This window comes from Rhinolophus sinicus, chromosome 11, assembly GCF_057876585.1.
Source record: "Rhinolophus sinicus isolate RSI-liver-muscle chromosome 11, RSI-T2T, whole genome shotgun sequence".
NCBI classification, from domain to species: Eukaryota; Metazoa; Chordata; class Mammalia; order Chiroptera; family Rhinolophidae; genus Rhinolophus; species Rhinolophus sinicus.
In genome coordinates this window covers 19014487-19040994 of record NC_142511.1, presented here as the reverse complement: position 1 = coordinate 19040994, position 26508 = coordinate 19014487, and the positions used below count along the sequence as shown (strand labels likewise).

General features: G+C 36.0%; 1 protein-coding gene across 2 annotated transcripts in view; it reads left to right on the top strand.

Annotated features, from left to right (window-relative positions):
* Nucleotides 1–26508, top strand: part of SYT14 (synaptotagmin 14) — a 183697-nt gene that overhangs the window by 10181 nt on the left and 147008 nt on the right. The gene's annotated exons all lie outside the window — the stretch shown is intronic.

Sequence of the window (26508 nt, the reverse complement as noted above, 5' to 3'; positions counted from 1 at the left end):
TAATATGGCAGATAATTTGGACTTATAAAGTATAAAATTTAATGAACATTAATATTTATTATTTGTGTTATAGATTTAAGCATCCGTAAAGTGCATATTGCTTCTTATGTAGTTATTGAGAGTTGTTACTATGTATTTCGTTTTGATGGGCTGATAATGCCTGGTTTCTAGCATATTGGTTATTAGACGTGGTGAAGAGGCAAAGAATGGAGGGTTTGATTTTTGTTCCCTTTCAGAATCTGGAATCTGAGTGCATGCTGATCTCCCATTGACTTCTGTTCTATTACTGTCCCCTATCAGAGAGATGTGAGGAGTTGGTTGAAATTCAAATCGGGAACGTGTCCAAAGACCACAACATCTTTTGACACCAACAACTGTCTATGCTTCCTTAGAAGGAGCCACCTGACATCCGGGTGGTTCAACAAGGTGGTCCCAGGAAAGGTAATGCAGTTATTAGGTGGGAGAAAGGAATCAGGTCTTCTCCTTATTTGGAAGAATCAGGAGAAACTTGGGAGTCCCCACACTCATAAGGAATCACAAATCTATGAAATGGTGTGAAGAAAGGAAAAGATACACCTGGGGAGGACGGGGAAGAAATCCTCGTAAATTGAGTACTTTTTTCTCTTTAACTTGGGGAACGTTCTTTTTCTTGCATCTTTCTTGAAAACTGACTTGACCCTCCTGAGTCTGACCAACTAGCTGCACTCCCCTTATTTTATCCTAAGGAGGTTTGAGACGGTGTCAGTATATGTGGTACACGAGTATGATTGACACGCCATAGAAATGGCAGCATATTTTCAGTAAGTCTTCAATAGGTCTGAAAAGCCTCAGCTTCTTCAGTGTCAAAAAAAATAATGTTATCCTTTTTAGGTGAATTTGACGTGGTCAGACTAGTTTATCTATGTCACTGCTTGTAATTGCTGTTCATTTAAAAACAATCTCTTTTCTTTAGTAAAGTGTAGTTTATCTATGTACTTTTTCTCTGGTACCACAAAGGAGAAAATTGAAATCAGTTCCCTGAAATCTCAAATTTAGGATTGTGATTTTCATGCTATAATCACTGTTGATTTGTGCTTCTTATCTAAAATGGTACAGAGAGGCACACATTTATACAGTTTTTTCCCTTTATGGAACCATTTTTAATCTTCTATAATATATTAATCTGGAATTAATAAAAATGTTTTAAATAATTTTATAGTTATTACCTATCTCACTAAAACTTCCTTCTTCGTCTTCCTTTGCTGGCTTCACTCCTCTGCCAGACCTCTGAATACTGTAATGTACCAGAGGTTGGTCTTGGGTTTGCTTTATTTTTCCATCTTTCCCCCCTGTTTGATTTTATCTAGTTCTGTTGTTTTAAATGCCACCCAATTGATAAATCCAGCTTTGAGCTGTCTTTGAACGCTCTGCTCTTAATTCAAACTACTTGATATTTCTGTCTGGATATCTGTGAAAATAACAACTTGGCATGACTAAAATGCAAGTCTTTATTTCTTCGCATGAGCCTATAGCTTCCTCAGTTTTCACCATCTCAGCTGGTAAATAGAACAGTATACTCAGTTGCTCAAGTCCTATATTACTTTCGTTCTCTTTATCTTCCACATTTAATTTATTAGCAAATTTTGTCAGCTCTACCTACAAAGTATGTTTCAATGTATCCTCTTTTTTCCTTCCTGCTGTTTACATTGCAGTTTGGGTCCTATCTTCTCTTGCCTGTACTGCTGTAATAGTTTTCTAACTGGTTTCCCTGCTTCTGCTCTTATCTCCTCACAGTACTTACCAATGCTCATTTTAGATGGTGATGTCTCTTTGCTGGTTGCAATTCTGTTGTGGATTCCCATCATGCCTGGAATAAAATAAAAGTTCCTTACTCTGATCTACAAAGTTTTATAGCATCAACTCCAAGTCCAAAATGGCATCTAAATACCATCTGGAAGTCTCATTGTCTAAATCATTTACATCAAGTATGGGTGAAACTCATGTGATCCATCCTGATTTCAAAATTCCTCTCCATCTGAAGACCTGTGAAACTAGGAAGCAAGTTACCTGCCCTCAAAACACAATGATGGAACAGGCATATGTTAACAATTACAGATATTTTCATGCCCAAAGTGAGAAAATGGAAGGAAGGAAGGAGTCACTGGTTCCAAGGAATTTTGGAATCCAACTGGGAAAAATCTGCTAGCTTTCACAGCCTGGAAATTGTACTCTGTGGCGCTTGGCCCTGATTTCTGAGGCTCCATCCTCGGGGTTTAGAACTACCCTTAGAGCCATCCTTCCTTTCTCATGAAAGGTGGTTATATTTGCACCTAAGTAGTTTTTTTTCAGCCTGTTTCCTGCCAGTAGAATTTTGATAGCCTGTCAGTCTTCTTTCATTTTATCCTCTCTCATCCCTTTCAGTACAAGCTGGCTGCTGGTATAATATTCTCAAAAATGATTCTTGCGAGTCTTCTCAGTATGTCATGGGGATTGAGTCCATTAGACAAGATGCTTCTCCACAGGGCTTTCCTAGATAATTCCCTCTCTGTTTTTGGCTTCTGCTGAGATGGCTGAGGAGAATCCATGAGTCACATGTCTAATCTCTTCAGAGAGCCCTCTGTGTCACTGAATATTAGGACCTTTTTTTTATTTTGAGGCAGTAGCAAAAGGTTGTCTAGCTACCAATCTGGTAGATTTTAGAATGTCCGACATTCTGGGTTTGTTTAATGTTTATACATAATTTAGAAAAAATATATATAAATATATATATAAGAAATATATAATATATATGAATATGAGGTCTGACAATTAAGAGCAAACTTGTCACCATACGCTTACACTGGCAGCCCTGTACGAACAGCTCTGTAAGGTTTCATAACCTTGGTGTACCAGTGTCTCACAGCTGTGTTTGTGTCGACGTGTGGTGGTGTCTTGCTGAGTGGCGTTCATTTTTGTTGTTGTGTGTTTTTGTGTGCTGTCTCCATAATATCTGAGTTTGAATTAGAGCAATGAACAACTATTAAATTTCTTGTTAAACTTGGCAAGAGTGGAAGTGAGATCAGGGACATGTGAATCCAAATTTATGGGGATAATGCCATGAAGAAAATGGCAGTGTACAAATGGATTAAACATTTTTCTGAGGGGAGAGAACGTGACACTCACTGATGAAGAAAGGTCAGGGTGGCCAGTAACGAGCAGAACTGATGAAAACATTGCAAAAATTCATCGAATTGTGAGTCAAAATCGTCGGCTGACCATGAGAAGCATAGCAGACCTAGTAAACATCGGTAGAGACAGGAAAATCTTAACTGAAAATCTTGGCAAGAGAAAGGTGTGTGCGAAAATAGTCCCGAAGGAGCTCACCAGTGAACAAAAGCAAAGGAGAGTTGAAGTTTGCCAAGACCTTTTGGAGAGGCAAGATGATGTTTTGGGCCATGTTATCACTGGTGATGAAACATGGGTATACCAATATGACCCTGAGACAAAGCGTCAAAGTGCACAATGGGAGTCAGCCAGTTGTCCACAACCAAAAAAGTTCCATTAGTCCAAAGCAAGAGTCAAAACTATGTTACTAACCTTTTTTGATATCAGAGGGATTATTCATTATGAATTTGTATTAACTGGACAAACAGTTAACCCAGTTTACTATTTGGAAGTGCTAAAAAGGCTGCATGAAAAAGTTAGATGAAAACAACCTGAACTTTTTGCCAACAATTCATGGCTCTTGCATCACGACAATGCACCAGCTCACAGGCACTGTCTGTGAGGGAGTTTTTAGCCAGTAAACAAATAATTGTATTGGAACACCCTCCTTACTCCCCTGATCTGGCCCCCGATGACTTCTTTCTTTACCTGAAGATAAAGGAAATACTGAAAGGAAGACATTTTGATGACATTCAGGACATCAACAGTAATTTGACAACAGCTCTGATGGCCATTCCAGAAAAAGAGTTCCAAAATTGCTTTGAAGGGTGGACTAGGCACTGGCATCAGTGCTTAGCTGCCCAAGGGGAGTACTTTGAAGGTGACCATAGTGATATTCAGCAGTGAGATATGTAGCACTTTTTCTAGGATGAGTTCATGAACATAATTGTCAGACCTCGTATGTATATTCATATTTCTCCTCCTTTCTACAAAAGGTGAAATACTACATATTATTTTGTATCTTGCCTTTTTTTAAAAAAAACAAACACCTAATTGTATATCCTAGAGTTAAATTCAAATAGGTAGAGATGTCTCTCAGTCTTTTTTTTTGGCTGAATTGTACTCCATTATGTGAACATACCATAATTTGTTCAAGTAATTTCCTACCAATGGAAATTGCTTTGTTTTAAATTTTTAGCTATTAAAATAATGCTGCGACGAATACCTTTATGCATGCGTTATTAGTGGTCTGTTTTTAGGTAGATTCTGAAAAGTGGGTTGCTGAGTCAATGTAATTCTTACATATTTGTATTAGAAATTGCAAAATTCCTGTTCTTATGCATTTTGCATTCCCACCAGAAACATATGAATCCACAGCCCTGCCAACAAAGTGTATCTTAAACTTTCGAATTTTTTTGTAATCTGGCAAATAAAAAGTTGTAGTTTGGTGTCATTCAGATTTTCATTTCTCTTACACGTGAGGTTAAGTATCTCTTTAACCTCTGCTTATAGAGTGTACAAATGTTTGCACGGTATGATTTGAAGGACAGTAAAAGAACTTGCTTCTTCTGAAATGTCTTTCCCATCACTGTTCCATGGTTTCTTATCCCTTGATATTTACTACAATTAGGATCTATCTAATCTTTAGAAATTCATTTAAAAACACATTACGTGGGAAGAGAAGGTGGGGAGTTATTCCTTGGTCCTCTAGCATTTTCATCGAAACACATTAGCATAGTGTATCAGATTATTTTACTTTCATTGTGGAAAGTGGGAAATTAGAGACCCGAAGGCATGATACATAGGACAATATGTTAGGTGGGTGAAAAGCAGAAGTGAGACAGTATAGGACAGTGTCCAGATGGGCAAGTTTTAGATGCCAAGGTCAGTCTAAATAGAGGACACTAAGACACATTGCATCTGTACTGTCGTTTTCCTGCGAGTTGCTTTTCCTGCGAGTCTCTTTTTTCCAAGTATAGAGGAGACCCAAACCCCCCTGGGTATTCTCATCTCTTTCTTGTCTTGGGGTGAAAAAGGGAGTCTAAAGTTTGAAGAGAAAGGCTGTATTAGGCATGGGGTCCTATTGGTTGTGTGTTATTGTAACCTCTCCAACCCTTTCTCAACAACCTCGAAGTCTAAGACCCTAGAATTGCAGGTAGGGCCTGGCCTTTCTTCTTCTTCTTTTTTTTTTTTTTAAATCTTGCTTTCCTTTTTGTAAGTTGGCTTCTATGGCATGTTATTGTATCTTCTACCCTCCAGTAACATTTTACTCTTTGGTGGAAGAGGTGGTGGGGTTTATGGGTTGTAGTGCATGAAAGAAGCAGCAGTGACGGGCAGGGAGCCAGTTCAGAGGTAGCCAGCCATCTCTGTGTGTAGTGGCTGGAAACCAAAAAGCCTATAGAATGCCTACTGGTTATGCAGACGGGAATGAATTTCTTGGTTACCTTTCTCTTGTGTGTCTGTATATTCTTGTATATTTAACCTATTCAGCAAATGGTTAAGTGCTAGGCAGTGTTCTAGGTACTGGAGATATTGGGGTGAATAAGACAATTTACCTGCTTTCAGGTAGCTTATATTCTTGGGGCTGACAATAAACAAGTAGCGTAATCCTAGATAACCATAAATGCTATGAAGACAATAAAACCCAATGGTGTGTGTGTGTGTGTGTGTGTGTGTGTGTGTGTGTGTGTTTGTGTGTAAGAGAGGGAGTTCAGATAGAATAATCAGGTAGGAAAAGCCTCGTTGAGTGAGGCTAACATTGAAGCTGTTATCTGCATGGTTAGAAGGAGCTAGAATGTGAAGATCAGGGAAGGTCATAGTTACAGAAGAGGGCACTGCAAAGGCTCTGAGGTTTGAATAAGGCTTGGCCTGTGCAAGATGCTGAAAGATGTATGGCTGAGGAAGTCGTGAATGAGTGTCAGGAGTCTCACAAAATGAGGTGGGAATGGTAGGTACTGCCCAGATCAGTATGGGCTTACAGACCATGGTAAGCGGTTTGTGCTTAATTCTAAACACAATGGGATGCTAAAAGAGGGCTTTAAGCAGGGGAATGATGTGGTATGCTGGTAATATATGATCTGTAAGAGGTTTCTAGTGGAAGTAAGGAGACCAGTTAGGGAGCTGTTTAAGTTGTCTAGGTGAGAAATGATGGGGCTTGGGTTACGGTGTTTGTAGTGAAGAATTGAGAAGTGCTTAGATTTAGGGTATATTTTATAGGTAGAACTGACAAAAATTGAAGATAGATTAATGCTGGGGAGGGGTTGAAAGGGAAAGAGAGGCAGACTCTTAGGTTGTGGTGTCACTTCTGAATGGTGGTGCTTTTTGAGATGGGAAAGACTAGGGGAGGAGCTGGGGGAGCTGGGGTGATGGTGCATAGAAATCGGGTCCTCTGTTTTGGACGTGTTGACTTTGAGATACCTATTTATTGAAGATGTCAGGAAGGCAGTTAGTTGGATATTTAAGTTTGTAATTCAGGGGAAAGGTCAGGGTGGGAGATACAAGGCTGCGGGTATATCATATTTAAAGCCATGAGACTAGTTGAGATCACCCAGGAAGTGTGGCTCAGTAGAAACGAGGTGACCAAGTACAACATTAGCATAAATATAGATTTACATGTAAAAATTAAAAGGTAATTTATGTTGTAGTTGTTGAACATGAATAGTTTATCTCAGTGAATTTATTATCTTTGGAATTAATTTTAAAAAGATAAGTAATGGTTGTCTTGCATTCTGCTAGGGATAATTGTTTGAGTTTTCACTGACTTTCTCATCTCAAAGCATCTTGCAGGAATAAGTGTTCTCAGTTGATTTTAATACAGAGAGTAGGCAAGGTAAGAAGCTATATAGTTTGTGTACTAAGAGAATAGAAATGGTATAGGAGCCTGTGGTGTTGGTTTGTCACTAGATCCACTTTTAAAAGTGAAGTTGTAGAAGGTCCACACTCAAGCAAAATTATGATGTAAGTAACATTTGCTTTAATTATCTCTTTTCTTTAGAAAAAGTGAAAGGTCTGATTTTTAAACCAGAGTAATACTTACATAGTTAATAAGAGCATCCGTTCTTCATACCATTCCCGTTCTCCAGAGGCAAAGCCTTTCCACCCTTTTAGCTGTCTTTCTTTCTGCTTACCTTCACATTCTAGATAAAGCTGCTCTGCTCGTTCTTGATTTTGAAAATATTTTTCAATCTGTTGTTTTCCTGCTATGGTAGGTGAAGAGTTCTAGCAGATTAGCATAGTGGTTAGGTAAGTGGTTCTGGAGACAAGATTGCAGGATTCTGATACTGGCTTTCTGTCACTTATTGACTGTGTGACTTGGGCAGGTTACCGAGCCCTTCTGTTCTCAGCCATAGAATGGGAGAACAGTAATATCTTCCTCATGTGTTGTTGTGAAGATTAAACTAGTTAATATATATGAAATAGATATCAGCACATTTGTTATGCCGATTGATGAAAGTAAATAATAAAATTTAATAATATTAATTATTAAAATAATAAAACTTTATTTCATCCTCCCCATGCATTTGTCCATATCCCATTTCCCCAGTATAGTTGTATTTCAGTTTTGGTTATGTCAATTTTCAGAATTTAATTTTTTATGATTAGTATTGTTTGCAGTAAAGACATATTGTACAATACTTATATTCCCTTTTTTTGTACAATTTTCACCTCTCCTTTTAAAATATCCTCTCTCTTTACTGACCAATTTCAGGCACCCACCTCAGCTCCTCATTAAGCAGGGTTCAGAATCCATGTTGGTTTCTCTGTCATTCAGATTCTACTTCTGCCACCACCCTTCTTATACTGATGTATACCTTTTCTATATCGTATCATGGCGTTTTTCTGCTTCCCAGGGAAATAATTAGCCAGCATATTGTATTACTTAAGATACTGTTAGCTGCTGGACCAGGCAAACCCCAAACAGACAGTCCCCTGAACAAGGCAAAGGTTTCTTTCTCACTGGGCTGAAGCTCAAATCAGATGTAGCCAGTTGCCACATGGCAGCACAGCTGGGGCCCAGGCTCCTTCTGTCTTGTGGCTCTGACATCCTCAGTGTGTGGCTTCAGAGGTTGCTGGGTTCGTCTGCATCAAGCAGGGGGTGCACAAGAGGGACGGACGATTGTGCCTAGGAGATTATTATGGGCTGGGCCTGGATGCAATACACATCACCTAAGATTCATATCCCATGTTGATAATTCAGTCACATGGCCACATCTAACTTCGACACAAGCTGGGAAATGTTAATGAGCCAGTGAGCCCAGAGTACAATGAGTTACATTCTCTCATTTATCAGTTAATCCCCCTAATACAATATGCCCTCCTCTCCTCAGTTTTACATGTTCCATTTATTTTAATGGTGATCATCTAGATACATTCTCTCTAGATGGAGTGGTGTAACTTAAAGGTGTGACTTCAGTGAGAGAATTTCAGGCTGGGTAGAAGAGGAGGGTGACATGGAAAGATACAATAGGGGTTTGGGTTGTATTATGTTTTGTCAATCCTGTGATTCTCTTTTGTCAGGCAGGATTCTATCCCATTTTGCTTTTTTCCCCTTCTCTACCCAATTGCAAGAAGACCTCCTCCTTTCTTGACTTTTTCTTCTCCAGAAACTATGAGTTACAAGGACTGTTCAACTACCCCTTTAAGTCATGCTTACCTCTTTAACTCATATGAACTTCTAAGTTCCTTCCCTGTTCTCTAATCTCGTTTATTTATTTTTTAATATTTTCAGATTTAGGATGGACGTACCTTTCTGACAGTAGTTTCAGATCAACCTTTGGACCCCTTGCTATTTTCTTTCTTCTGTCTTCTCAGCCTTTTGTCTTCCTGTGTTGGCGACCAAACCTTTCAGTGGGGTTGGATTGGATGGGAGCATGAGAGATTGTGCCCTGCCATTAGGAAGTTTTGTCCTTTTACTAACAATTATTTTGAAATTTCAGCATTCTCTATACTTAAGTTATTCTGAAGAAATAGTTTTATGTAGATTTACCTTTTCTTCCTTGTTCTGTACAGTTTGGGGAGGAAAGGTTGGGAGGCATGGAGCTTGCGTCGCTTCTATTTTCTTCAAATACTCAGAAGTGTCAGTAGTGTTTTGATGAACAAAAGTCTTAATATTAGTTTAGTCTGACTTTTAAGTATTTTTTTTTCTTTTTCTTTTCTCTCTCTTACTCTCACTCTTTGAGACTTCTTGAGGAAATAGCAGTATGTTATTTTAAAAAGTTTGAAGTCTTGCCTTTGACCCCTAAAGTCATATTAAGTCATTAATCCATCTAAATTTGTTGTGTGTGTGAATGGTTAATATGTCCAAGTCATATTAACCTGAAAGGTGGTGTCCAGTTTTATGATACAGGACTCCCTCTTTCTGTCTGTATGGTATTTTCTATATACTTTGTCTACCTTTATTTCCTTACTGAATTGAGTGTACTTAGTACAGTTGATCCTGGAACAACAATGGGGGTTGGGCTGCCAACTGCCCATGTAGTCGGAAATCCACATATAATTTAAATCAGTTCCCCACATACGTGGATTCCCAACCACGGATCAAAAATATAGTTGACCCTTGTACAACGTGGGTTTTTGAACTATGTGGGTCCACTTAAAGACAGATTTTTAAAGTACATGTGTAAGTGAACCTATGCAGTTCAAACCCGCATTGTTCAAGGGTCAACTGTACATGCAAATCAACATATAATATGCCAATGACATTGCAAATAACAATTTGTTTAGGAAATTATACAAAAAAATTCTTGTAGTGACTAGAGTATAGGAGATATAAGTGGTTAACATTTTTTTACTTTAAAAATGAAAATGGCTTTATTGAGTCCATGGGGAAAATGTATAGATGTTCAAATTTATTACCTGGTATATATTTTTTTGACTATAAGAAAATCACTTATTTAAGTCAGTAAATTATAAATATCTGGTCATACTTGACAAATAGTAACAGAGACCAACTTTCTAATCTTCTATCCCATTTGAACCAAAGATTGTCTTGAAGCTAAGTGGACACCTGTTGTTCTTTGTGTGCTGCTCGTCTCGAGTCTGGAAGATTTCTTCCAAATATGATCCTAAATAATAACTTAAACCTCATCAATTTACATCTTAGGGGGAGTCGTTATCACCCATCAGAGAGCAAAACCCTAGATGATTGTTGACATAGGGTTATGCTTGGTAGCGGTAGGTTACAAATTCTCAGGCTGAATTAAACAATGTTTATATCTGTTCAATTGTCATAGTTTATTATCCTAGTAAAGTTGTAAAGAGAGTGCAAGATGTAAGAGATAAGAATTTGCAAGCAATAGGTAGAATGATTTATAGTCAATAGATCTGGTGGGGAAACTGAACTTGGTGCTGCTTTTCCCAGCTTATGACAGTTAAAGGAGTGTTGCTGTATGTGTTATCCTTTTTTCTTTCAGTTGGCTGCTATGGCTTTGTGGCTTAATGATAATCCAATTAGTTTTTAATCCTTTCCTGCCTGTGCCTTTAGAATTCTACCTTGTAGCTGGGTAGACAGATTTGTTCTCTTTCTTTCTCTGTCCCCTTCAGTGCATCCTGGGCTTTTCTGTCTCTTGGTGGTGGTTTTAGATGTCTTTTTTTGGGGAGAACATTAGTTTTCTGAAAACAAAGGTGATAATTTTGAATATACACTTTGCACTCCCAAAACTGTACATATATATAGGGGAGTGAACAATGTATAATTTGACATTTTGGAGGCTGGAGTTTGGTAGGAATATTTTGGTTAGTGACCAAACTTCACTTTTTAATCTTTTGTAGTTATAATGATCCAGAGTATAAGAACAATAAAGTACTTTTTCTTCTTTCTATTATTTAGTAGAAAGAATACAGGATTTGGAATCAGGAGACATGACTTAAGTTTTCTGATTTGCTTCATCCAGGCACAGCCACTGAATAAGTCACTAAATTGGTTGTCTCAATTTCTTACATGTAAAATGGTAATACAACTAATCTCACAAAAATTTATGAAGACCAAATGAAATAAAGTATATGCCACCCTTTGTAGCCGCCAGTAAGTTGGTATATACATATTATTATCTTATTGAGGGAGGTAGGGAACATGCTTGGAACTTGTAGTCTCTTAGGGATGGGCCAGATGTACTCTGTATGTATGATTTTGCGAGGTACGGTCTGATTGTTTCTGTTGCTCATTCTTTCAGTGGTTTAACATTCAGGATTTTGAATATATGAAAATTAACAGTGAGTTTGTAATTTGAGCTTTCCAAAAATGCAGTAATTCATTTAACTGATGGACTATATATGTAGGAAGCACTTTGCTGATCTTTGAACAAGGAAGTGATTCCTAGCATGAAAAATTCTGACCACTAGTCTTTGGATTTTGGCATATAAGCAGACCTCCATGTTCATGTTCATGTTCAATGCAAATCCAGTAAAATCATTCTTCTATTGTTAGATCAACACTCAAATATGAAATAGTAAAAATTATGTAAAAATCATAATTCTGTCCTATTCCTCTACTTGTAAATTTTTTTGTTGTGGCTAAACAGTATGTTATGAATAATGTGCTCTTTTTTCAGCATGTGATTTAGTTTCAGTTTGTTTTTAAAAAATAAATTTGCAACAACATGGATGGATCTTGAGATTATTATTCTAAGTGAAATAAGTCGGACAGAAAAAGTCGAGAACCATATGATTTCACAATAATATGGGATATAAAACTGAAAGCTTTAACAAAGGAACAAGACAAATAAAGGAATGAAAATTTATAGACATAGACAATAGTTTAGTGGTTACCAGTAAGGGGGAAAGAGGGGTGGTAGATGAGGGTAAATAGGATCAAATATATGGTGATGGAAGGAGAACTGACTCTGGGTGGTGAACGCACAATGTGATATATAGATGCTGTATTACAGAATTATACACTTGAAACCTATGTAACTTTACTAACCATTGTCATCCCAATAAACTTTAATTAAAAATAAATAAATAATTAAATTTAAAAAATAAATTATTTTTTTACTTTTTAAAAATCTAACGTATTTCTCTCCATTTATAATATTTTCAGTTTGTCTGGTTCTTAGGGTAGATATCTTTCCTTTTGATATAGCTCAGTGACAGCTAAGTACCAATAAGAAATTTTCTTGAATTGAGGGGACGGATATATTTCAGCAGCTCTATTGAAGTAGACTTTAAGCTTTTTTTTTTTTTTTTGCTCAGGAATTTTCAATTAGGTTGTGAATTTATAGAACCTCGATGGTAACAAAGAATAGAGCTTTTGCTACTATAATTAAAATGACACTTTCATTTACAGTTTAATAGAAGGTGGAAATCGTGGAGCTGTATTTTCTTTGATTCACTCCGAGCTTCCTTGAACTTCTTAATGAGAGGTTCTTGTGCACCCAGAGGGAAAAGAGCCTACCGCATTGACTCATGCTTGTTATTTTTAGTTTTATATTCCAAATCGAGGCTGCTGTAAATTAATATCAGCATTAAGTAAGGCAGACCCTCAGATTTGAAAGGGTGGGGGTCTGCGAAGTTCAGGACATAAGGGGAAAGAATATATTGTAAAAGTCACAGAAGTACCGAATCTGGAACAATCATCATAAAAATGGAGAAAGCAAAGTCGTGATAAAAACTCTAAGAGCCAGTCCTGTACTTCACTAAGTTCTGCCTGTCTCTGAAATACTTCCGTCTAAAAGTACCATTTTCTCTCTCTCTCTCTCTCTGTCTCTCTCTGTCTCTCTCTGTCTCTCTCTGTCTCTCTCTCTGTCTCTCTCTCTGTCTCTGTCTCTCTGTCTCTCTGTCTCCCAGAGCTCACAGTGGCCCATGTGGGGATCGAACCAGCAACCTTGGTATTATTAGCACCACGCTCTAACCAACTGAACTAACAGGCCACCCCCTCTTTCTTTTTCTAAAGCCTGTATTAGTTGGAGTTTTGTGAGTATAAAACTAAGGTGTTTTGCAGAATTATCTGTGGACTAGCTTCAGAAAATTAAAGCCCATTTCAGTTTATCCTAACCCTTATGCATTATTCACTTCTATTACTTACTCTTTAATAACTGACACTGAAAAAGGAAAATAAGAAGTTCATTTATTGGTACTAGGACAGAAGGACCAGAATGCCAGAATGTTTTTAACTGTCCAGCCCTTGGTCCAAAGGAAAGTGGTCTGTGCATACTTTTGCTCAGAATAGATGTCTCACTGATCTGAAGCTGAGATGGCCAGGATGTGTGTATCTATTCTTTTTCACTTTTGTTTTTTAATCCTTGAGAGAAGATCAGGGATGGATTCCTGGTATCCTGACAGCATGGAGTCTACGCATTTTACAGAACACCCCATTACCTATTTAGTTGGTTTTGCCTAACGTTTTATTCCTATTAGAAGTAGGGTAGGGGAGAAGGGAGAATTTTTTTCTTTATGGGCCTATTTTATCCTAAGACCTAGGCAGAAGAGTGGGATATATACTGATTAATATTGGCCTAGGTACTTATTTTACTTAAATGAATTTCATATATAAAAATACATATATGGTTGTGTTCTTTTGATCAATAATTTGATTTTCTGGTTATTGCTGGCTTATAACCATTTCAAGAGGAAGGAAAATATTTGCAGAAGACAATTTCTATATATCAGCTGAAACATGCTTCATTTTTTTCTACCTTTCAATCCCCAAACCACAAACAACCTTTAAGAAATATATCCACAAAGTTAGAGCAATGTATCTGGTGATCTGGCTTAGGTTTGGAGATTATTTCCCTAAAGAATTGGTTGTTCAACTCAGTGAATCTCTAATTACTGTAAAGTGTGCGCATCATTAAACATTTAAGTCTTTAATCCACTTGGAATTTATTTCAGTCTAAGGTATGAAGGAAGGATCCAGCCTTAACGTTTATCTCTAAGTGATTAGATAGTTATACAAATACCACATATTGAATAATTCATTCTTTCCTTGATAATTTGAAATGCCACTGCTATACTGAATTATTATACATATGTGGGTCAGTTTAAATTTTTTCTTTCACTGATCGGTCTTTTCTGGAACCACAAGTACACTGCTTTTATTACTGTGGCTTTTGTTATCTGACAGAAAAGGGTTTCTTGCATTAATGTTTCCTTAAAAAACTTCCTGGTATTCTCTTATTTATGTTTCCAGATAAACTTTGGAATCACCTTGTCAGGTATCTCCTCCTACAATTTATATTCCACTTCCTTCCCTTAAAATAACCCTAATGGGACAAATTAAATTCCTAAATATATTTCTTTAGATTCAGAAACATGGCAACTCTCTATGTTTTTTCCTTATGTCTCCCATTAAAGTTTTATAGGCAGGCACATTTTTTTTCCCTTAAGATTTTATTGGGGAAGAGGAACGGACTTTACTGGGGAACAGTGTGTACTTCCAGGATTTTTTCCAAGTGAAGTTGTTGTCCTTTCAGTCTTAGTTGTGGAGGGCACAGCCCACCATCCCTTGTGGGAGTCGAGCTGCCGAACCGGCAACCTTGTGGTTGAGAGTCCATGCTCCAACCAACTGAGCCATCTGGCCACCCAGGAGCTGAGCGGCAGCTCATTGACTTCATTCTAGTTGCGGAGGGTGTAGCTCGCTGGCCCATGTGGGAATCGAACCGGCAGCTCCGTTGCCCAGAGCTTGCGCTCTAATCAATTGAGCCACCCGTCCGCCCCACATTTCTTATTAAGTTATTTCAATTGCATTTTATTTGTTTTGTTGTAAATGGGACTTTTTATTTCTACCTATTTTTTGCGTATAAAAAGTTACTGATTTATATATTTATTTTGTGACTGACCTGGCCTGTGGATAAATACATGGTTTAGTTAGGGAACTCTAACAGCATGCTATGGTGTTGATGTGATATTTTTGTGTTTATAAGGTTTTGAGGTTCCCCAAGACCAACTCCTGTGTTTGAAGATTTTCTAGAAGGACACCTGGGACTTAGCATATACATTTGACCCCTGAACAACACTGGTTTGAACTGCGTGGGTCCACTTATATGTGTATTTTTTTTCAATAAATAAACAGTTGGCCCTATATATCCTGGGGTTTTGCATTTGCAGATTCAACCAAACGCTATTTTCGATCCATGGTTGAGAATCCACGGATGCTGAAGGCCAATTCTATGCATTGTTCTGTGCTGTTTTATGTAAGGGACTTGAGCATCTGCAGATTTTGGTATCCGCGGGGGTCCTGGAACCAAATCCCGTGGATAATGAAGGGCGACTGTGGTTAAGTTTTTGAGTAGTCAAAAGTTATTCATGGATTTTTGATTGCGTGGTCGGGGTCAATGCCCCTAACCCCCACGTTGTTCAAGGGTCAACTGCAGTTTACTCATGGTTAAAATTTATTGCAGTGACGTAATAAAGGTACACACTTGGATTATAAGGGGAAGAGACACAGGTGGAATCGAATTCATGTGCAGGCTTCCTTATGCTGTCCCTCACATGAGAGGTCATATACAGGACATACATCCCAAAGCAACAACAGAAATGCAGCAACACATGTGCTGTGTTTCTTTTTGTCTGTTAAAAACTCCCTTAAAGACTTAGAACCTAAGGTTTCTATTTGTGATTGGTCACATATGTACCCTCTATCTAGCTTGTAGCAAGAATCCAGACTTTCAGAAAAAAAACAGAGTTCAGCATAAAGCCCAGTGTCTACACAGTCTTAGCACAGGGCACCACTCTCATCAGGTAATTGTTGACCGGGAACACTTAAAGAACCAAGTTCCCAGATCCAGCCAAGGGCCAACCTTGCAAGCAGGCCTTTGTAAGTCCTGCTATGTTAACTCTTTTCTACACAGAAGGTCAGTGCCAAAGGGCGTATTTTGAAGAAAGCCATTCTGAGTTAATTTTTATATATGATGTGACATATGGATCAAAGATCACCCTTTGCATATGGATATCCAACTGTTTCAGCAACATTTGTTGAAAAGATTATCCTTTCTCCATTGAAATGTTTGTTTCTTGGTAGAAAATCAATAGATCATATATTTATGGGTCTATTTTTGTACACTGTCCTGCTCCACTGATCTATTTGCCTGCCTTGTTTCCAATGTTTTGATTATTGTAGCTTTATTATCAGTCTCTTTATAAATTGCGATGTAATAGACATATGACATTGTATTAGTTTCAGGTGTACAGCTTTATGATCATTATGTATAGGTTGTGAGGTGATCACCACAGTATGTCTAGGTAACATCTCTTACCACACAATTTTTTTTTCTTGTGCTAAGAACTTTTAAGATTTACTCTCTTGGCAACTTTCAAATATACAATACAGTGTTATTAACTATAGTCACTGCGCTGCATATCACATCCCCAGGCCTTGCTTATTTTATAACTGGAAGTTTGTACCTTTTGGCCACCTTCACCTATCTCGCCCAGTCCCATTCCTGCCTTTGTCAACCACTGCATTCTATGTATCTATGAGTTTTGGTGTTTTTTTTTCTTTTAAGATTTCACCATGTGATACATAAGATCCTCCGAACTTATTCATCTTACGGCTGGAAGTTCGTTCTAACATCTTTGACTAATATCTCCTCATTTCCCCCACCCTTGAGGCCCTGACAACCACCATTCTCCTCTCGAGTTCTATGAGTGTGACTCTTAGATTCCACACATGAGTGACATCATATGATATATGTCTTTTTCTGAAGTTTCACTTAGCATAATGCCCTCAAGGTTCATCCGTGTTGTTGCAAAAGCAAGATTTCATTCTTTTTTTATGGTTGAGTAATATTCCACTGTATATACATACCCCACATTTTCTTTATCCATTCATTCATTGATGGACACTTAGGCTGTTTCTGTGTTTTGGCTACTGTAAATAATGATGCAGTGGATATGGGGTGCAGATATCTTTTTGAATTAGTGTCGTCATTTCCTTCAGCTCAATTGCCAGAAGTGGAATAGCTGGATCATTCGGTAGTTCTATTTTTAATTTTTTGAGGAACTTCCATACTGTTTTCCACAATGGCTGCACCAAGTTACAGAAAACTGGAGTTTTCTTTGTGGGAAGATTTTAAACTACACGTTTAGGCCTATTCAGGTTATCTATTTCTTCTTCAGTGAGCTTTGATTACTTGTGTCTTTAAAGGAATGTGTTCGTCTTATTTGTTGGATTTATGGACATGAAGTTGTCCATAATATTTCTCATATCCTATTAATATCAGTAGACTCTCTACTAACATAATCTTTTTATTCCTGATATTGGTAATTTTTGTCTTCTCTATTTTTCCCCTGATAATTCCAGTTACAGGTTTATAGTTTTCTTGGTGTTCTCAAAGAGCTAAGTTTGGTTTCGTTGATTTTTCTCTAGTGTGTGTCTGTTTTTTTAGTTCATTGATTTCTGTTGTAATATTTACTATTTCCTCTCCTGTTTACTTTGAGTTTTATTTGCTCTTTTTTCTGGTTTTCTACGGTGAATGTTTAGGTTATTGATTTGAGACCTTGTTTTCTAAACTAGGCATTCAATTCTATAAATTTTCCTTGAAGTACTGTTTTAGCTGCATCACACAAAATCTATTATTGTCATTCTCTTTCAGAGAAAGACTAATTTTTGAGTTCTTCTTTGACGTGTGGGTTGTTTAGAAATGTATTTTTTACTTTCTAAATACTTGGTTATTTTCCAGATATATTTATGGGTTTGATTTTTAATTCCATTGTGGTTAGAAAATTTATGATTTGAATCTTTTTAAATTTATTGAGAATTTTTTGAGTAAGGATATGATGTATCTTGGTAAATATTTTGTGTGTGATGGAATAGAAAGTGTATTCTGCTGCCGGGTGGAGTGTTTTATAAATGTCAGTTACAGCAAGTTGATTGGTAGTGTTCTAGTCTTTTGTATCTTTAATGATTTTCTACTTGTTCTGTCAATTATTAAGAAAGGGTGACTGAACTCTCCAATGATAATTGTAGTTTTGTCTGTTCCTTACAGTTTTGTTGTTTCACGTATATTGAAACTCTGTTATTAATATAAGCAGGATTGTTATGTCCTTCTGATTAATTGACCCCTTTATCATAATGAAGAGACCCTTTTATTTCTGGTGATATTCTTTGAAATGTTCTTTATCTGATATCAGCTGTTTCAGTTTCCTTTTGATTATTATTATCATGGTATATTTTTATTGTCATTTTACTTTTGAACCTATTTTTTAACTTTAAATTAGATTTATTGTAGTTAGATCTGGCATTTTTATTTAGTCTCATAATTTCTGCTTTTTAATTGGAATGTTGAGACATTTTCATTTAATGTGGTTTTTATAATGGTTGGCTTTAAAGATCTATGATTTTGCTATTTGTCTCATCTTTCTTTTCTCTTTACTCTTTTTTGCCTTCTCTTGGATTAATCAAGTATTTTCTTTATTCTTTCATTTTATCTAATTTTTGTCTTGTTAAATTTTTTTGTATTATTTTAATGCCTCCTTTATGATTTATGGTATTAATATTCTTATCACAGTTTAAAATTAGCCTGAAATTTTATTACCTCATGAGTAGCACAATAACCTTAATACGGTATATTTCTATTCCTCCCATCCCAACCTTTGTTCTATTATCATATATTTTACTTCTGCATACAATTTTGCATTACATTATTATTTTTTTGCTTTAAAGAGTTTATTATCTTTTCTCCCATTTTTGTGATAAATTTTTTGAGATGTGATAAAAAGTATGGTGAATATTTAAATTTAAAAAATTTATTACAGTAAAAGACACATTGCCATGTAATCCCCCCAAAATATTCCCCTTGCTTCAAACACACTTATCGCATATCATTTTTGCCACTTTCTGAAGCAGTTCTGGAAGTCCTTTTTCATGAATACCTTGACTTCATCCTCTATCGTGACAACGCTCCATGTCACACCCATGTCGTACCAGAATCTCTTCTGGTATGGCAGTTTCTGTCAAATAGAAACATTATGGTGTGTCCTCATCCACCTTATTCACTGGATCTGGCACCGTGCAACTTCTGGCTCTTCCCAAAGTCAAAATGACCGTGAAAAGAAAACATTTTGAATTGATTCAGGACATCGAGGCAGCCACGACAGCGCAACTAAAGACACTCACTAAAGAGGGCTTCCAGAACTGCTTCAGAAAGTGTCAAGAATGATGGGATAATTGTGTTCAAAGCAAGGGGGAGTATTTTGAGGGGGATTAATGATAATTTATCTTTTGCTGTAATTTTTTATTTAAACATTCACCATATTTTTAGATCACACCTCGTACATAATTTAAAATTTCCTATTAAAATGACCTTTAAATGTATAATTCACTGGTCAGAAGTATATTCACAGTGTTGTGCAACCATCACCAGTTTCCAGAACTTTTTCATTACCCATTAAGTAGTGACTCCCAGTTCTTCCCTTATAAGCCCCTGGTAACCTCTAATCTAGTTTCTGCCTCTCTATATGCCTATTTAGGTATTTCATGTCAATAGGATCATAAAGTATTTATCCTTTGGTATGTGGATTATTTCACATTACGTAGCGTTTTTCAAGGTTGATCCGTATTGTAGCGTGCATCAGAACTTCATTCCTTTTTATGGCTGAATAAGATTCCATTGTAAATATGTACTACATTTTGTGTATCATTCATGCTCTAGTGGACACTTGGCTTGTTTCCACCTTTTGGCTGTTGTGGTTAATGCTGCTATGAACATTGTAGGGAGGTATCTGTTTGTGTCACTATTTTCATTTATCTGGGGTATTACTTAAGTGGAATTACTGAGTCACAGTAAACTATCTCTAAACATAGAGATAATTCTATGTTTACCTTTTTGAGGACCATCAAACTGTTTTCCACAGCCGCTGCACCCTTTTATAGTCCTACCAGCAATGCACAAGAGTTTCAGTTTCTTCATATCCTTACATACACTTGTTATTTTCTGGGTTGGTTTTTGTTGTTGTTTTGTTTTGTTTTGTTTTTGGTGTGCGGTAATAGCTATCCTAGTAGATATGAAGTGGTATTGTGGTTTTGATTTGTATTTCTTTAATGATTAATGATATAGAACACCACTTCATGTGCTTGTTGGCTGTTTGTATTTCTTCTTTGGAGAAGTGTCTTTTCACGTCCTTTGCCTATTTTTTAATTGGGTTGTCTTTTTGTTATTGAGTTATAGGGGTTCTTTATATATCTTGGATATTAAATCCTTTTTATATATTATTTGCAAACACTTTCTTTCATTCTATGGGTTGTCTTCTCACTCTCTTAATAGTGTTCTTTGATGCACAAAAGTTTTTAAATTTTAATGGAGTCCAGTTTATCTATTTTTCCTTTTGTTGTCTGTGCTTTTGGTATCTTATAAAAACCGTTGTCAAATCCATGGTCATGTAGATTTGCCTCTATTCTAAGAGTTTTATAGTTTTAGCCCTTAAGTTTATGTCTTTATTTTGAGTTAAGTTTTATATATTGTGTAAGTTATGAATCCAATTTTATTCTTGTGTTGTATGCAGTTTTCCTAGCACCAGTTGTGGATGAAACTTTGCTTTTCCCATTGATAGGTCTTGGTGTTCTTGTTAAAATGAATTGATCATACACATGGGGGTTTATTTCTGGACTTGAATTCTGTTCATTGGTCTATATATCTATTCTTATGCCAATACCACACTGTTTTGATTACTGCAACTTTGTAGTAAGTTTTGAAATTGGAAAGTGTGAGTCTTCCATTTTTGTTCTTCTTTGGAGTTCCGTGAAATTCCATAGACATTTTAGGATGGGTTTTCTATATTTGCAAGAACAAACAAAGAAAAAGTCAGTTGGATTTTTGATACAGATTTCACTAATTTTGTAGATTGCTTTGGGTAGTATTGTCATTTTAATATTAAGTCTTTAAATCCATGAACAGGGAATGTTTTTCCATTTATTTCCATCTTTAATTTCTTTCGTTTTCATTGTACATGTCTTGTGACTCATTGGTTAAATTTATTCCTAAGTATTTTTAATCTCTTTGATGCTTTTTTCCCTCTGGTACTCCGCCATGCCAACTTTAGTCCCCTTGGCTTTTTTGTACTCTCAGGTTCATCTCCTCCGCTCAGGAGATTATTAAGCTCTACTTGCATTTCTCTTCTCTTTGCCGCACAATCTGGAAACTTTCTCCAGCCAGTAAGTCTTTAAAATAATAACTCATTTTTTTTCTTTCATCAGTGATCACTGCTGTTTTTTGCCTATGTCGAGTGTCTTGTGTCTTGGTGCCATTGTTTCATATGTTTTCTCTGATGTTTTAGTGTTTTTGGGTGGTAGGGTAAATTTTATCCCTCCTATGTTAACTGGAAGTGTAAAAAGTGAACGGGGTCATTTTTATGTATATAAAATGTATATAAATAGACAAAAATCTGGAGCACAGGATTTTAGGATAGAGACAGGGAAACTAAACTTTAAATTGATAGGAATTGAGAGAGTCTTGGATAAGAGAATGAGATAGGATGAAATTTATTTAAGAAGAGTAGACAGAAATTTGATTATTGAGAAGAATTAGAAGAAGGAAAAGGAGGTCAAATATATGGTGATGGAAGGAGAACTGATTCTGGATGGTGAACACACAATGCACTGTGTAGTTGATGTATTATAGAATCGTACACTTGAAACCTATATAATTTTACTAACCAATTTCACCCCAGTAAATTTAATAAAAATTAAAAAAAAAGAAACTGGACAATGTAGATTTATGAATGAAAAGAAGTAAAAAAAAAGAAAATTTATTAAGGTACAAAATTAGTTTTAGCTTAGATTGAGCCTAAGGGAAGACATTCTGTAGCTGGCTGACATTTAACTTTTGAATAGTTGTCTTAGAACATTCTAGTTTGACTTCTGAATTGGATTATTTATTTTAAATTGTAATGTGATGCAAATGTAATTGCTTATATCATTTTTCTTCACTTTAAAAATTAAATTTTAACTATCGTAAAAGATAATGTGTATCATATTACTTAAAAGTTAAATATACTTTATAATACGTTTTAAACATGTTGGGGAAATTAGTGCAAGTTATGTTAACTATGTAGGTATATGGTGCCATCTAATGGCTAATATGAAAATCGGTTTAGTAAATAGCATAATGCTTAGCAGTTTGTTTATATGCTGATTAAATTTAACACTAAAATGTTTGGTGCTTCAAATGTCCAAGGTACAATTTTTATTTAAACACTAAGGTATATGCATATTTTTATTTCAGTTTATAGTATTTTTAAAATTCAGCTACATCAGTGTTTGATTTTCATCACATATACAGGCATATGTATGTAATTAGCTTATTGTAAGTTATATTCAATATAAATTTTGCATGTAAAAACCAATCATAAACAAGCAAGTCAAGTTTACAAGTCTTGCCATTTGCTATCTTCTTTAGTTCTTTTACTCTTTTCCGAGTCCCAATATATTATAAATTAATGCCACGCAGAACCTCACCTCACTTACAAGCAGAGAATTCATTCTTCCTCTCTCCCTCTTTGTCTCTTTGTATGTTTTATAAAATATGCCCAGAGCATGGTAATGAATAATTAGATTGGCAAGTTTTAAGTGGTTCTCCAGTTTCTTAGGTTTCTGTGGCGCCAACTCCAAGAGCTGTCATGGAGATGTCGCAAGTTAGAAAAATCAGAATTTTGAAGGCTCTAGAAGCCCTGCACTGAAGAAGACTATTCAACTCTGTTCAGCCCAGTATTTCCTGAATATATTTCATTATGGAACCCTTATTTTCCCTTTTTATATATAATAAAAACATACATATATATGTATTTGTTTTAATGGAATATAATTTTTTTTGGTTTTTATCTGTTCATACGTTTGTTCATTATCAATAATTTAGAAAATGCAGAGAAATGTTTAGAAAATGTATAACACATAATTCCACCTGCCACAGATGACAACTATGAATATTTTACAATGTTAGCATGTAGCATATGTATATGTGTGTGTGTATACACACACATATATAATTTAAATAAATTGGGTATCATATTCTGTAGATTGTTTTGTATCCAGAATTTTCACTTACCTAATTTTAAAAGTATTTTCGCATGGTATTGACCATTTTTCACTTTATTTTCTTATTGTTTATCTGATTTGTTAATGATCATCCGGTATTCTATTGTACAGGCATACTATTATTTAATAGCCAACCTGCTATTTCTGGATTTTTAATGTATAAATTCTTGTACTGTTACTAATAGAGCTTCAGTGAGTACAAAAAATTTACAATTTTTGTGATAGATTTATTTCCTCAGGAAAAAATCCTTTATATTGACAGAATGGGTCAAAGAATATCCTTTTTTTTTTTTTTTTTTATTAGCCAACTCATTTTTTTTTTTGTTTATTGGGGTGACAATTGTTAGTAAAATTACATAGATTTCAGGTGTACAATTCTGTATTACATCATCTATAAATCCCGTTTTGTGTTCACCACCCAGAGTCAGTTCTCCTTCCATCACCATATATTTGATCCCCCTTACCTCATCTCCCACCCCACTCCCTCCTTACCCTCTGGTAACCACTAAACTATTGTCTGTGTCCATGAATTTTTTTTTCTCATTTGTTTGTCTTCTTCTTTTGTGGTTTTTGGTTTATATACCACATATCAGTGAAATCATATGGTTCTCTGCTTTTTCTGTCTGACTTATTTCACTTAGCATTATAATCTCAAGATTCATCCATGTTGTCACAAATGTTCCTATATCATCTTTTCTTAACGCCGAATAGTATTCCATTGTGTATATATACCACAACTTCTTTATCCATTCATCTATCGAAGGACATTTTGGTTGTTTCCATGTCTTGGCCACCGTAAACAAAGCTGCAATGAACATTGGAGCACATGTGTCTTTATGTATAAATGTTTTCAGATTTTTGGGGTAGATACCCAGGAGAGGGATTGCTGGGTCATATGGTAATTCTATTTGTAATTTTTTGAGGAACCTCCACACTGCCTTCCATAGCGGCTGCACCAGTCTGCATTCCCACCAACAGTGTATGAGGGTTCCTTTTTCTCCACAGCCTCTCCAACACTTGTCACTATTTGTCTTGTTGATGATAGCCATTCTGACTGGGGTGAGGTGATATCTCATTGTGGTTTTTATTTGCATTTCTCTGATGAGTAGTGATGTTGAGCATTTTTTCATATGTCTATTTGCCATTTGTATGTCCTCTTTGGAGAAATGTCTCTTCAGGTCCTCTGCCCATTTTTCAATTGGGTTGTTTGTTGTTTTGTTGTTGAGATGCATGAGTTCCTTGTATACTTTGGATATTAGCCCTTTATTGGAGGCACTGTTTGCAAAAATCTTCTCCCATTCAGTTGGTTGCCTCTTTATTTTGTCGATGGTTTCTTTTGCTGTACAGAAGCTTTTAAGTTTGATATAGTCCCATTAATTTATTTTAGCTTTTACTTCCATTGCCTTTGGAGTCAAATTCATAAAATGCTCTTTAAACCCAAGGTCCATAAATTTAGTACCTATGTTTTCGTCTATGCAGTTTATTGTTTCAGGTCTTATGCTTAAGTCTTTGATCCATTTTGAATTAATTTTGGTACATGGTGGCAGATAGCAGTCCAGTTTCATTCTTTTGCACGTGGCTATCCAATTCTGCCAGCAGCATTTATTGAAGAGGCTGTCTTTTCTCCATTGTATGTTTTTTGCTTCTTTGTCAAAAATTATCTGTCCATATTTATGTGGTTTTATTTCTGGGTTCTCAGTTCTATTCCGTTGGTCTATGTGTCTGTTTTTCTGCCATACCATGCTGTTTTGATTATTGTTGCCCTGTAGTACAAGCTAAAGTCAAGGTGTGTGATACCTCCATTACTGTTCTTTTTTCTTAGGATTGCTTTGGCTATTCTGGGTCTTTTGTGGTTCCAAACAAATCTGATGATTTTTTGTTCTATTTCTTTAAAAAATGCCATTGGGATTTTGATGGGGATTGCATTGAATCTGTATATTGCTTTGGATAATATGGCCATTTTAACTATGTTGATTCTTCCAATCCATGAGCATGGAATGTCTTTCCATCTCTTTGTGTCTTCTTCAATTTCTTTTAAAAATGTCTTATAGTTTTCAGCATATAGGTCTTTCACATCCTTGGTTAAGTTTATTCCTAGGTATTTTATTATTTTTGCTGCAATTGCAAAAGGAATTGTTTTTTGTATTTCTTTTTCTGAGATTTCATTGTTAGTATATAGGAATACAGTGGACTTTTGTACATTGATTTTGTAGCCAGCAACTTTACTGTATTCGTTGATTGTTTCTGTTAGCTTTTTGGTGGAGTCTTTAGGGTTTTCTATATATATAGCATCATGTCATCTGCAAAGACAGTTTAACTTCTTCATTCCCAATTTGGATGCTTTTTATTTCTTTCTCTTGCCTGATTGCTCTGGCAAGGACTTCCAACACTGTGTTGAAAAACAGAGGTGATAGGGGACAGCCCTGTCATGTTCCTGAACGTAGAGCAAAGGGCTTAAGTTTTTCACCATTAATTATGAGATTAGCTGAGGGTTTGTCATATATGGCCTTTATTATGTTAAGGTATTTTCCTTCTATACCTATTTTACTAAGTGTTTTGATCATAAATGGATGTTGTATCTTGTCAAATGCTTTTTCTGCAACAATTGATATAATCATACGATTTTTGTCCTTTATTTTGTTTATGTGATGTATCACATTGATGAATTTGCAGATGTTGAACCATCCTTGTGCTCCGGAGTAGAACCCCACTTGGTCGTGATGAATAATCTTTTTAATGCGTTGTTGTATTCGATTTGCTAGAATTTTGTTTAGGATTTTGCATCTGTATTTATCAGAGATATTGGTCTGTAGTTTTCTTTTTTTGTGTTGTCCTTACCAGGTTTTGGTATCAGGGTAATGTTGGCCTCATAAGTGAGTTGGGGAGTACTGTCTCTTCTTCAATTTTTTGGAAGAGTTTGAGCAGGATTGGTATTAGATCCTCTTTGAAGGTTTGGTAGAATTCACTAGTGAAGCCATCTGGTCCCGGACTTTTGCTTTTGGGAAGATTTTGGATGACTGATTCAATTTCATTACTGGTGATGGGTCTGTTTAGATTTTCCATTTCTTCATGGTTCAGCCTAGGAAGGCTATATGTTTCTAAGACTTGTCAATTTCTTCTAGGTTATTGAATTTGGTGGCATATAGTCCTTCATAGTATTCTTGGATGATCCTTTGTATTTCTGTGGTGTCCGTGATAACTTCCCCGTTTTCATTTCTGATTTTGTTAATTAGTGTCTTCTCTCTTTTTATCGTAGTGAGTCTAGCCAAGGGTTTGTCAATTTTGTTAATCTTTTCAAAGAACCAGCTCTTTTTCACATTAATTTTTTCTATTGTCTTTTTGTTCTCTATTTCATTTAGTTCTGCTCTGATTTTTGTTATTCCCTTTCTTCTGCTGACCTTGGGTTTCATTTGTTCTTCTTT